The sequence below is a fragment of the Mus musculus genome, chromosome 17 (genome assembly GCF_000001635.26).
Source record: "Mus musculus strain C57BL/6J chromosome 17, GRCm38.p6 C57BL/6J".
NCBI lineage: Eukaryota > Metazoa > Chordata > Mammalia > Rodentia > Muridae > Mus > Mus musculus.
The window spans coordinates 12,754,731-12,769,151 of NC_000083.6; the positions used below are offsets into that span (position 1 = coordinate 12,754,731).

The following is a 14,421-nucleotide window of genomic DNA, read 5'->3' on the forward strand; positions in this document are numbered from 1 at the left end:
ACCCTGACCAGACGATGACAGTGGAAAGCACATGAGTTTGACACAGCAGAGCCCAGGATTATATAGGAAGTACTTCACTTCCTATTCTAACCAACCCACAAGACTGTGGATAAAGATCTGAAGCCTAATCACAGAGAGAAGGTGCAGATGGGAGTGCTGGGCATTATTAGTCTGCCTTCCCAGAGAGCTGCACAGGCTCTGAATGCAGGAATCAATTGGGTAAAGAGGGGTCTAGCCTGAACCCCTAAATCAACTGTGACACCTAAGTCCATTTTCAGAGGCAGAGAGAGACAGGGCTGGCAGGCAACCAGGGCCCAATAATGTCTTTGAGCCACATCATGAGGGAGGTTTAGCAGAGGCATTGTGAGGAAGAGGGAGCCCAGGTGCCTCTGGAAAGGCACCATGGTCACAGTAGAAGAACACACAGACCTGGGCCTATGGGCAGAGTGGAATCCATATACTTCCTTGTCCACAAACCGAGCAAACCAAAAGGTCACGAATAAGGAGGAACCTAGATGAGGAACACAGCACTGTGATCTAGCACAAGGATTTAGATTGCTTAAGATCTGAATTCACAAAAAAGACAAGCCGGCTTGAGGCCTCCCAAGAAAAATGCCACATGACACTGAAGGGGGTGGAGGAGAGGCAAGGGCAGACCCTTGTCCTGGGCCACACCCACCAGGATGCTGATGCATCTGGGCTCCAGCTACAACTCCAGAGGCACTGAAGCATGGCGTATGCATGCACACACAGTGCTAGCTTCTGCATGGCTGTGATAACATGTGAGACAATTTAAAAGAGGAAGGGGCTGCTTTGGCTCTTGGTTTCTAAGGTTTCAGTACATGGTCAGCTGGCCCCATTGCTATAGCCTAAGTTGAGACCAAATATCACTGCAACAGGTATTCGATGGGTGAGGCTACTAACCTCACTGAGCCACAAAACACAGGGAATAAGGGAAAGTGGAAGGCATGGGCAGGCCTGAACAAGACAGCACCCTGATGATCCCCTTCCTCCATCTAGGCACCACCTCAGCACTGCCGTTGTCTCCCAGGCGTGCTGTAAAACTATGAATGTTTCTGTGAATAATTCCCTTATTACATCAAGGTCCTTGATAACCCAGCTACCTCACAGTGACTTCATCTGTCACTAGAGACCAAAGCTTTTCAGGGGAGGGAGAGGGGACACACTTCATACCTAAACCACCCCCACCCACGTCCCCACCCCTGCCCCTGTCCCCACCCCCTCCTCCCACACACAAACACACACACACCCCATCTGAAGTGGGAGGGGGGAGATGACACACAACACAACCAAGGACTACACGACACCAGACCACAAAGACAGACAGCTTCCTCCTGGTTGTCTCCTCTGGACAGGCCAGCAGCTGAGCCTCCCCGACCCTAAACTATCCAAATGTAACCACTAACAGCTGCCACCACAAACAGTGGCCAGGTAAACCTGCACTGCCTGGTTACTCAGGAGCCAGAACTCTAATAAGCAAGCAATACCCGCCCTCTAAGACACACAGCTACCAGGAATCTCCCAAAATGTGGCTTTGCTCAACTCAACTCCACCACTCAGACTGCAGACCTACTCCACGTGGGTTCCCTGTGTGTGTGTAAACTGGTGCATTTATCTAAGACTAAGGTTAGTTTCTCATCGTAAACAGTAATGATCTGGATGCTCTCTTGCTTTATTCTTAACTTAAGAAAGAAAGAGGGCTGCATTAAAGTTCAACGGCTGGGCATTTCCCTCAATGTGTGTCGGCCTAAGTTCATTTTTAGTACCAAAAATTAAAAAAAAAAAAAAAAAACCAAAGCTGTGTGCTGGAACCCAGTGCACAGAATCCTAGCTCCACAGAAGAGCTCTGGGAGTGCATGAGTGCCATGCCAGAAGCCCTGGGTTCAATACTGCCCAGCACAGTATAAACCAGGAGCAGTGACATGAAGCTAGAACCAGGTGGGGACAAAAGAGCCAAATGTTAAGGGTCGCCCTTGACCACTAAGTTCAATGCCAACCTGAGCAACAGGAGACTGTCCCAAAGAAGGAAAGGGAGAAGCCAGTGTGTGGCACAGGCTCTGCTGTGAGGATGCAGGAAGGCAATGCTAGCACAGGGACCCACTCAAAACTTCTTGCTAGCAAGGCCCCAATTCTTTGGGGACCCAATGTGCTTCCTTTATGGCCCTGGACACAGGGAGGGCTGGCATTTTAACTGCTGAACAGTCAGCTCAGCTTGTTGGTTTGTGATGTTAATAAGGTTATCAGAGGCTACACATGCTATTTCTTCACAAAAACCACGTAGGCAGACCAGGACTTGTACTTGCAATCCCAGGCTGGTAGCCTGTGGCAGAAGGACTACTTTGAGTTCAAGGCCAACCTGGACCACCATATGACATGTCTAAAGAGTCCTGCTCTGCAAGTACTGGGATCATACCAGGGGCTCAGCAAGAAACTCCACTGGGCAAAGAGAACCTCCCAAGGCCCAATCCTGTGCAGCACAGCTGCACCTCACTTAGAAACAGTGACACACCTGGGGCATGCCATCCACGGCTTCTGAACATAATCACTTAGTCCTCACCGTCTGTCAAGGAGCACACCAACCTCCCCATTTTGGAGACTTGAAACTAGAGCGTGGGTGTAACTTGGCAGGCAGTCCCAGATCACCAAGTGACCAAACACAGCAGGAAGAGCCTTGCCATGCCCTCTGCTCCCAGCACGGACCACTTCCCACTGCATTCTGGCTGCAGAACTGTCACCAACTTCAGTACCTGAACGATAAGAAGCCCTCTGCACAAAAGCAAAGAAATCAGAACTTTCGGGCATTTTTTATTTTGTCGTTTTTCAGTCTCCTTTAAGTTCAGGCTCATCCACTTGCCTCAGCTGCCAAATGATTATCGATATGAGCCATTGTGCTTCATTCCAATTTTGGAGCTGATTTCCAATAGCTCCAAAGTCAATATGGTCGCGTCTGGGATCCAGCCCCAGCTAACTCTTGACATCTCTCCTGTCCCGTCCCATCCCATCCCGTCCTGCCCCGCCCCGCCCCGCCCCACCCCATCCTGTCCAGTCCCTGTCCATACCCCCTCCACCACCCACCCCACTTCAACCACATTGACCCTTTGGTCTCAAACAGGCACACTTAGATCCTGCAAAGACTCTTCCCCATTACATACAGTAACACACATACCCCTCATTTCCTTCCAGGCCCCCTTTAGATTCGCACCTTACAGAAGAGCCTAGGCATGGTGAGCCCTTTTGGACCCACACCCTTGTTTATTCCCAAAAGCTCCTCAATCCTCTCTCTCATTATTAAGGGATGCCAAGCCTCATGACACCACTGGCTCACCACACTTCCTCTAAAAGACCAGATACAGGAACAGATGGTGGCTTTCACTTGGGAGTAGAGAGTAGCGCGTGTGAGCTGGCGAGGTGACAGGAGGGAGCCGGAGGAGCAGTGATGACTCAGTGGGCACTGCCCTTGTCACTTCTAAGAAGCCCTCTTCTGGGTCATTTCTGGTTTGGTGGCTGTTCTATTTGCAGGCCAGGCGGAGGAGTAGGGAGTTTTTCCACACTAAACATCTGCTTTAAAATGTGCAGCTGACAGCCAGGCCTGTTAGCATAGATTGGTAAAACCAATTGCAATGGAGGCTAAGTCAGGAAGATCACAAGCTCAAGAGTTGTCTTATGGTAACTCAGGGAGACCCTGTCTCAAAGTTTTCAATAAATACATACATATATACATACATACATACATACATACATACAGATTGGAGATACAGCTCAGAGTGCTTGCCACCTATATACCAAGGCCCTAACTTCAATCCCTGGTATTGCCCCAAAAGAGAAGGGAAGAGCTGGAATTAGAACAATCTTACATTTGGTCAAAGCTCAGTGGCCATGTGGCAGCACAAACCTAAAGACTCAACCTAAAAGACCACCTTTGAAACTTACCTTGCAGGCCACTCTTCACTGGTCACATCTGTTTTTAAAATGCTAGCCAGGCCTGTTAGCACATCGCTTGGTGTTTCCTACACTTAAGACACAGCTACAATCAGTAGTCACAAATGCCTGCAGGAATCAGTAAGGCCCCAGGGAACTTGCCCTCCAGCACTAACTGAGCAAGGGAAAACTGCTAAAGGTCAGTGGCTGATCTGATGTTTCACACCCGAGGGAACAGGACAACGGGATTTTCCTCCACTGTAATGACTGTGTGTGTAGCAGTGGGTCTGTCAGAGTCCAAAATAGGACATGACACAATCTTTGGCACCTCAAAATCTTGTCAGCAATAGCCGACTTCCAGTTTTAGAGCAAGGTGAAGTGACCAAACATTTTCCCACTAACCTCTTGGGGCTATATGTACAGCAGACATTCCCAACCTCTAGGGTGCTGCCTCCACTATACACAAACAACACAGGGCTTGGTGGCTCATGCCTTTAGTTCCAGCCCTTGGGAGACAGAGGCAGGCTACGCTGATCTCTAGACATATATGCATGCACACGCGAGCGCGCATACACACACATACATACATACACACACACACACACACACACACACACACACACCACTGCCTCTTTCTACTTCCAGGAAATAGAATAAAGCAAAAACGAACGGGACCCAGCCCAATAGGGGGCACCGGCACTGGCACCTGCCCACACCCCACACCTATTGTGCCCACAAGTTCTGGTGCTAGGAAAAAGTCTTGCAATCTGCTAGCTCAGTATCTCAGAACTGAGTGTGAGGTGGGACTAGTGACCCACAAACCCACAGCTTCAAATACTTTCAGAAAGTAGAACCCTTTCTTAAACCTCATGAGCAAGCACTCACTCACTGAGGCAGAAACTCTTGGGGCACTAAGGGGTGACAAAAAGACGGTGACTTCCAACAGTGGCTTCCAGTGGAGCATGGTGGTACTCCTGTACGCCCCACATTCCTAGCACTCAGGACACTAAGACAGGAGGATCACAAGTCTGGGGCCAGAGAGCCAGTCTCAAAAAGTAAGGCAGCTGTGTGGGGGAGGGACAAAGACCCAAAGGTGATCTGACACCAGCTTCGTCATCCAGCTGTCTCAGATAGGACTTACACGGCCTGCCAACAGGCAGCACACAACGCTCTGCCAACTATCAAGAGGAGCCAACAGCTGCCTCCTGGCAGGAACAGCAGCACGAGGTAGGTGACCCACAGGAGAATAAGGAAAGACCAGTCTCTGGCATGTCCCGCCCATTCCTCATCTCCCCCAAGACAATTTATAGCCAAGTTCCAACAAATGTTCCCAGCCCTGCCCTGAGCAGCTGCAAGGACGACAGATGTCCAAAATGAGCACAATCAAGAGCCGCCAGCTGAGGGCAACATGAACACAAGACAACAACCAACAGAAATGGGCCCAAGACAAAAAATAAAAGTTGGGCAAGCCAGGCATGGTACTGCTTGATTGTAATCCCAGCATCTGGGGGCTAAAGTAGAACAATTCTGAGTTCAAGCACAGCATTGGCTATGTAGTGAAACCATATCTCAAAAAAACAAATAGCTGAGCAGTCCTGGGGATGGTAGGGGTTGGGGGGAGAAGCAGGCAGATTTCTGTGAGTCTGAAGCCAGCCTGGTGATCAAAGTTCCAGGACAGCCAGGGAAACACAGAGAAACCCTTTTTTTCCTACAAAGAAAAACAAAACAAAACAAAACAAAACAAAACAACCACAAAGCTGTGGGTCTATATCAAGGGAAGTTGCAAAGCCCATAGGCACACCCCATCCAAACCCAGAGCCATGAACAAAAAGTAAACAAGACAAAACTCAAGTGGGACAGGAATAACTCAGGGCAGAGGCAGCTGGGCAGCACAATTAATAACTCTGACCCAAATAGAGACCATTTCTTCCAAACATACATGGCTCTTCCAACTGACTAGGTGGCAGGCCACAAGGGAAATTCCATTCACTGGCCACAGTGGAAAAGATAAATAAACCCCCTAAAAGTCGTTTCTTGCTTTATCAGCACATTTTGCCATAAAGAAATGACTGGAGCAGGCCATATTATGGCTCCCAGTTCTTGAAGGTCTGAGGTCAGGGTGACACAGGCGATTGTAGTTTTCAGTACATGTAGTGTCACTCGTCAAGGTATGGGAATATGCATGCGCCCAGGTGGTGTGTGTGGTCCCCCTCCTCCTATAAAGTCTCTGGGACTCGGTCACAGGCCCCACCCTAAAGTACCACGTAATCCAAATCCCCTCCCAAGAGGCCTTACCTCTCAACACCAATACGGGATTAAACATCTACCTGTTAATTCCTCATGACAGGGATTTAAATGTCAACAATGAAGCTTTGGGGACCCCAACCTACGTTTAAAGCACAGCTTCCGGAGGACTATACATCTCAGTAGGCCCAGGAAGGTTAAAACTAGAAAATGGAAACGGAGAGCTTAAAGACTGTCAGACTGCTGTGGCGCTCAGGGGAAGACATATGGCTTTAACTGGTTTTTACATTTTACTATTTCATGTGGATGTGTGCATGCCTGAGTGTCTATGTATGTGCAGGTACACCCAGGATCCTCTGGGCCTGGAATTATATATCCATGGGTTGACTTTGCCTGTTATGAATACTGGGCACCAAGCCCACATCCTCTGCACCAGGCACTCTTAAGTAGCTCTTTTTCCAGAATCCAAAGACATGCCTTGATATAATGTAAATTAATTTTAAAGATTTAAGCTTTCAATTAAACTAAACACAGGAAAATTAGAGGTCAGCAAGTGAGTATTAAATAAAATAGAAAAAAGGTGTCCACAATATATGAATCAGAATACTAGAGCTTCTGCATTGACAAGCCTTTGATAAAGATGCCCACAAGTTAATGTCAAGAAATTTTTAGAGGCTGAAAAGATGGCTCAGCAGTTAAGAACATTGTCTTACTGTGTCTTATTGTTTTATTGCTGTGAAGAAACACCATGACCATAGCAACTCTTAGAGGAAAACGTTTAATTGAGGCTGGCTTACTTACAGTTCAGAGGTTTAGTCCAGTATTGTCACAATGGGAAACACAGTAGCAGGCAGGCAAGCAGGCAGGCAGGCAGGCAGACGTGGTGCTGGAGAGGTAGCTCAGAGTCTGACATTTGATCAGAAAGCAACAAATAGAAAAGAGACACACTAGGCCTGGCTTGAGCTTCTAAGACCTCAAAGCCCAGGCCCAGTGACACAGTTCCTCAGTAACGCCAACCACACCCACTCCAACAAGGCCACACCTATGAGCCGACAGAACCATTTTCATTCACACCACCACGGGTCTAAAGGACCCCTGGTTCTATTGCCAGCACACATGGTGGCTCACAACTGCTTGTAACTCCAATCCCAGGGGATCCAACACCCTCTTCTGAGGCCTACAAAGACATGGTGCATAGACACAAATACAGGCAAGATACCTATACACATTAAAAATGTTAACATAAGGAAAACAAACAAAAAGAAAAAGAAAGCCAGGCGTGACTGCAAAAACTGCTGAAGATGGCAGATCTCAAGTTGGCCAGCCCAGGCTAGACAGCAGCCTCTATCTCTAATTAATGTAAGTTTTTTTTTAACGACTCATTTATTTATTATATGTAAGTACACTGTAGCTGTCTTCAGACACTCCAGAAGAGGGCATCAGATTTCGTTATAGATGGTTGTGAGCCACCATGTGGTTGCTGGGATTTGAACTCGGGACCTTTGGAAGGGCAGTCGGCGCTCTTAATCACTGAGCCATCTCTCCAGCCCTAATGTACGTTTTAAAGACATTTTGAGGATGGGAAGACGCCTTTGCCAGTCAAAGCACTTGAACGTAAGTTGGAGCTCCAGAGCTCATGTTTTTTGTTTTGTTTTGAAGATTAATTTATTATATGTAAGTACACTGTAGCTGTCTTCAGACACTCCAGAAGAGGGAGTCAGATCTCGTTATGGATGGTTGTGAGCCACCATGTAGTTGCTGGGATTTGAACTCCGGACCTTCGGAAGAGCAGTTGGGTGCTCTTACCCACTGAGCCATCTCACCAGCCCCTGGAGCCCATGTTAAAAAGGCACAGCACACACTTACAATCCCACAGATGGGAGAGCCTGGGAGTGAGGAGGTAGGAAGGTCCCTGGAAGCTCAAAGGTCAGCCAGCCTGAGTAAGGCATCAAGCGCTTGTGACTCCAGAGACTGAGACAGGGACCCCAAGGTAAAGCCTTGCAACTCTGCACAGGGTCTTCCCCCCTACTTACCCCTCCTCTCCCAAAGTACCAGATTACTAGAACATTACTGCTAAGTTCTACAAAAATGTATGGACCGGAAAACGTCTAGTTCATACAAAAATTGATCCCAATGCATTAAAAAAAAAAAAGGTTGGCTGATTCCACAAAACTGTCATATTCATGGTAACACAGTCAGAAAAAAAAAAAAAATTACAGCATGATACCACTTTAAATCTCAGCTGCCAGGGCTGGAGAAATGGCTCAGCAGTTAAGAGCACTGGCCACTCTTCTACAGGACCCCAGCTAAATTCCCAGCATGCACATGGTAGCTCACAACTGTCTGTAACTCTGCCCTCAGATATACATGCAGGCAAAACACAGAAGATAAAAATAAATTTAAAAACAACAACAACAACAAACAAACCACCTCAGCATCCAGGATGGTGAATACAATGACAGTTAGGGGGAAATGAACCTTCCCCGTCCCCTCACAGATCCTAGAGTTAAACAATAAGGAAATCTGTGTCCTTGGGGTGCCCAGTGATTCCCAAAGAGGAGAGATTTTGTCTGGTTGGAGTTTCATCCGAAATGTCTAGGGACATTTTCCTTTGTGTCACCAAGGTAAGGGCATATGGTGAAGAGCCCTGGACCTACTGGGTATGGGCCAGGAACATTGCCTAACACCCAACAATGCACAGGAAGGCTCCTCCAGGGATGGAATTCTGCCACAGCTATGATTTCTTAGGGTCTGTGGCTTGAATGAGGATAGCACCCAGAGGCTCCCATATTTAAACACTTGGTCCCCAGTTGATTGTGACATCTGGGGAGGCTTAGGGGATGTGGCCTTGGTAGAGGACATATGGCAGACTTTGCTTCAGGTAAAGCCGCCACTTGCTGCCACAATGACCCAGCCAAAACAGTCTCTTCGCCTACCACTATGGATGGTCTTGGCCATGGTGTTTCAGCAACAGAGAGGGAAGGGAGGCAGGGAAGGAAACATATCTAAGATCTTGACCCTCGACACCTGAGAAACTCCTGAGTTTCCATAAGTACATGATAAAAACAAACTGCCAAGGGGTCAAAAGTCAAATTATTATTTACAAAAAAAAAAAAAAAAAAAAAAAAAAAAAAAAGCCCTACCTAGTCCTTCTAATAAACAAGTCTGTCATTAAGTCTAGCAATGAAGACAGGGACAGTTCTGCTTACACCATGAGCCTGTGAGGGCACACACCTGTAACACCAGCACTTAGGAGGCTGAAGCAGGAAGAGCACTCGGCTAGCCAAGCCTACTCTAGCAAGACCTTATAGAAAAGGGGGGAGTGGAGAGTGAAGAAAAGAGACTCAAAAACATGGTGAGATTAGATGCCTTTTCAAAACTGCTAAGACCAAATGTTGACAAGAATGTGGAACAGCTAGAATTCTTGCATGCAGTGGATGGGGGTGCAGAACGGTACAGCCGACTTGGGCTCCAGATTGGCAGTTCACACAGTGAGGCAGCTCTGCTTCTGCCACCCAAAACCACCAGGTGCAGCACTATAGAAAGGCCCCATTCACTGAGACAAGCCCAAGAGAATGATGTCAATAACAAAGTAATGTCAGTAACCCACTAAGTGGTGGACCACTGTGGGCCCCTGCACATTGCTCTGGACATTGCTGAAATCTCTGCACAGCACAATATGCTGTGTGCCAAGCTCAGAAGAGAGGAGATGGGTCTGGGGATAGACTCTGTGGCAGACTGCTTGCCTAGCACGCACGCAAGACCACATCACACACCCAGCAACCCCAAAACGTTTAAAAGAATAGACATCCTGATTATTTTTGGAATTCCATTTTCTAAAACTCTTTTTTTCGAGACAGGGTTTCTCTGTATAGCCCTGGCTGTCCTGGAACTCACTTTGTAGACCAGGCTGGCCTTGAACTCAGAAATCTGCCTGCCTCTGCCTCCCAGGTGCTGGGATTAAAGGCGTGAGTCACACCAGCTTCTAAAACTCTTTCTATACGTGAAACACTGATAAAAGATAGAAGCCTAAGGAGCTATTCATTTCCTGGGAGTTTATTAAAATGCTAGGTTTGTTTGATTGGTTGCTTAGGTTTGGTTTTGGTTTTGACTCACTCTGTAGACCAGGCTGGCCTCAAACTGCCTCTGCTGGGATTAAGGGCATGGACTACCACCGCCTGGTTAAGATGTGATTTAAGAACTGAGAGAAGGTAAAGGCGAGAGGACCAGGAGTTCAAGGTCGTAGTGAGGGCATTGTGATATCCTGTCAAAAAAGAAAACAAAAACCATATTGGAACCATAATTAACAATCCTAGGCTAACACACACTTTTATGGTTAAAGGAAATGCATGTACACAAACGGAGGTGATCCAGGCTAACATGTGGCCCAAATTAGGCACATAAGCATTATTCTTTGCGAAGAGTTACAGGAGAAGGGGGGAAAAATCTCTAGAGATAGCAACTAAACCTACTGCAACTCCCAGCTGGCTTCATTATTCTCTTGTCCTCAATATAATAAAAACTCTCCAGTATTCATACCCAAACAATTTGGAGAAAACGTGTCCGGTATAAATTTCAAAGTAGTTAACCACCAGACCAAGCACTTTATAATCAGTTCCAACTGTTAAGCCTTCCCCAAAAAACACTGTGAACACCTAAATCAAGGGTGGGAAGCATTTTACATACTTAACACGGCATTCTGCAAAGTTTAAAGTAGTAAGCTGAACCACTGAACAACCAGCCAAGAGCACCAGTGCATGCGGTCCACTCTGAGGGTCCTGCATTACCTGGCCTCTTCCCCCCTCCCTGTGTTGTTCTCACTTATCCTGCCCCACTGACCTTCACATGTTCCCTACACCAGACCTTATCCAGGCCAGTGCCACCACCAGCAGGCTCATCAGTCTAGTGACCTTTTCTTTACACCAGCATCCCACATCTTGAGAGACCCAAGTAACTTCTTCTACAGCACACTTCCCTCCAGACATTTGACAAATATGTATGATCAGCCAGGTCTAGCAGTTCCTGAAATCTGGCTACAACAGAGACTGAGGCAGGTCGATGGCAAGTTCAAGACCAGTCTGGGCTTGGCAAGCCTTTGTCTCAGAACAAAAGATAAAAGAAGGGATGGCACTTCCCTCCCATGCATGAGGACCCAGGGTCAGTTGGTGCCCAGTATCTGTGTGACTGCATCTGTGTGCATGTACATCTCTCCAGTCTCTTCAAAGAGTAAGCAGGCTGTGTACCGTGCTGTTCCAGTAACCTATACTCCCCTCTGCTGTGTCTACTGTACATACAGTTCACAGAGCAGGCCTCTCCACTGTGCAAATATCCTGAGACCTGCTGCTGAAATGATCCCTCCACTTGGGTTCCTTGACCCCTCCCCCAAAGCCAGATTCCGTAGAAACTGCACCCCTATCCCAGTGGTCAGAGCCCTAGCTCATCCCAACGCTCCACACCAACCAGACACCCCAGAAATGGGTCAGGACTCCCCTCCTGCTCTCTGAAAAGTATCCTCTCTTGAAAGAGGCTGTTCTCCCACAAGTCCAAGAACCAACTGCCCAGGCTCAGGAACGTCCCATGATGCCTGGGCAGGCCAATACCTTTACAGAAATAATTTCCGGTAGTGCTCTGGGCACCAAACCACACCACATCCATCTGGGTTTTTTTTCAACAGGGAAAATGTAGCCCCTGTTTCAGTTGGTTTACCAACCCCTGGAATACAGTCCTGACCACATAAGGAGCTGCCTCCAAGTGACCAGGTGCCAAAAACAAACACAAGGGCACCAACTACAGGAGTCTACTGTTCACTCAGGAGACCCCAGGGGGCTATTTACATCTCAGCCATGGAGTCTGTAGGCGGTGAGGCGGACAAACACGCCATACTCCCTTGATACGTTATGGGCATTATACTGGATTTAGAAAGAATCGCTAACCTCCTTGTGTGTGCGCTAACCCTAAGGAACTTGCAGGTGACGTTTTCTAGCAGTAACTGCCCACATTCCCAAGGAAGAGGCTAAAAGCCTGTGGCAGAGACTCTTAAAGGGCTGTGAGTCCAGCTCTGGAAGAAAACAGCTGCCTAGCTTGCCCCTGACTTTGAGCTCCTGGGTTTAAGCTCCCAGAACAAAAAAACTAAACAGACCATACAAGACAAACTACACTCTGCAGGCTCCAAGACACTCAAAATGTTTCTAAGAAAGAGCATAGTTACAGGCAGGGGATAGGTGAGAAGGACTGGGAAGTTCACTACTCCTGAGGAAAGCTAGAGGAAGAAGAACCTTAGAGACGTCAGAAGCTGTGAAGGGCACCTCTAACACAACCTTAGACCCTCTCTAGCACTGGCAAAGTCACACCATGTGAGACAGTGGCCCCAGTAGACTAGTACAAAGGCCATTCATTCCACAAGGTAAGGACCAGCATCTCCACTGGAGATGAGGTGAAAGACCACAAGTTCAAGACAATGAGATGACCATGCACAAGTGAGCAGCTCTGAGACTCCATGACGCTCAGTTCTCCTTGACAAATTCTACTCTACTAAAATATAAACTCTAAACTGGGTGGGATTAAAGTGCCGCCTTTAATCCTGGCACTTGGGAGCACACAGGCAGACAGATTTATGGGTTCAAGGCCAGTCTGGTCTACAGAGTGAGTTCAAGAATAGCCAGGGTGACACAGAGCAACCCTATCTCCCCTCCTTCCCCTCACCAAAAAAAAAAAAAAAAAAAAAAAAAAAACTTAACTCTAGGAGACTAGACAGTTAACAGCTCAGCAGTTAGGAGTGCTTGCTGCTTTCGCACAGGATCCATGTTCAATGCCCAGCATCCACGTGGAGCCTCACAGCCATCTGTAACTTCAGTTTCAGGGGAATCTGGTGCCTTCTTCAAGGACACCGTAAGGTATGTGGTAAACAGACATAAATTCGAACAAAATACTCACACACATAGAATAAAAAAATATTCTCTTAATTTTTTCGAAGAAATTAACCTACTATAGCTAGAGAGTTGGCCTTTGGAGGGGGGGGGGATCAATTCTTAGCAGCCACGCAGGCTGCTCACAACCTGTAACTCCAGCTCCAAGGACTCTGAGACCCTTTTCTGGCCTCTGCATGGCAGACACAATGGACACGCATGTGCGCACACACACTTTAAAAATAATGGTGTAAAAAAAAAAAGTGAATTCTAAGGCAAAGGCCGCAGGTCTGTAGTAGAGTACTTGCTTAGCATGCCTGGGCCCTAGGTTGGATCCCCTGTACCAACGCCTTCAAAAGAAACAAATTCCAGTTATCTAGCAAGACCGTGACTTCCACAGCACTAGACCAGCTGTGTTAATTCTTGGTCACAGCAGCCCTAAATCCAAAATTTTCTGTTCTAAATGTTCCCCCCTGGGCCTACTATTGTTTAAGGGGCACCCTTCCTCCATATCATGAAGTTACCGGGGCAGCAATCTATCTTTGGGCAGCTAATTGGTCTATAAGCCGCAGTGCAGCAGTGTCTCCCTCCAAATACTCTCCAAAATGAGAAATAGAATTCTGGTCAGCTCATTCTTACACTAACAAGTCCTACAAATTATTAACTCCAGGTGAGAGAACAAAACTCTCTGATACAAAGGACTAAAGAGCCTGGACTACCATTAGAAACATCAAGTTTGGCTCAGCCCCGTCTCATTCTGAGTCACTTTTGAAAGTCAAGGGTAAAGCTGGCTTCAAGATTCTCTTCCCGCTTCCTTCTTATCAAAGTTTTTAAAACAAGAAAAGATTTGGTTTCCCTTCACCCTAAAGAGCCCAGAGGAGGCCTGTCTCCAAACTAATGGTATTGGAAGTTCCCTAGGCCCACAAGTCTGTGTCCAACACCAACAAACTTCGACAGGACTGGAAATTATACAACCTTGGATCCCAGAGCAGAAGACTCCACTAGAATAATCTACTCTGGAGACAATGACATCATGTGAGCAACCACACAGGAAGCTAACTGAGAGACGTGAAGGGTAAAGTCTTGAAAGCCTACAGAGATGACCACCTCTCAACCCTTGTCAAAAGAAGAAAAAGCTTCAACCACTGACAAATGGCTACTTTAAATAAGGAAAACTGAGAGTTGCCACAGAAGGGGTCAATCTGCAGTTGAAACCACCACTACCCAACTCCAAGAGCATCGCGTGGGTTCGCACTCCCTGGAGACTGCACACTAGAGGGGACGCCTCCGAAGCCCCACGGCTGGAACTTCAATGGAAACGTGCAGCGGGACA

At 47.4% G+C, this 14,421-nt stretch overlaps 1 protein-coding gene and 1 long non-coding RNA gene across 5 annotated transcripts in view; one reads left to right on the top strand and one right to left on the bottom strand.

Annotated features, from left to right (window-relative positions):
* Positions 1–14,421, bottom strand: part of Igf2r (insulin-like growth factor 2 receptor) — an 87,301-nt gene that overhangs the window by 72,325 nt on the left and 555 nt on the right. The gene's annotated exons all lie outside the window — the stretch shown is intronic.
* The window catches only part of Airn (antisense Igf2r RNA), a 118,574-nt gene that overhangs the window by 13,420 nt on the left and 90,733 nt on the right, over positions 1–14,421 (top strand). The window lies entirely within an intron of this gene.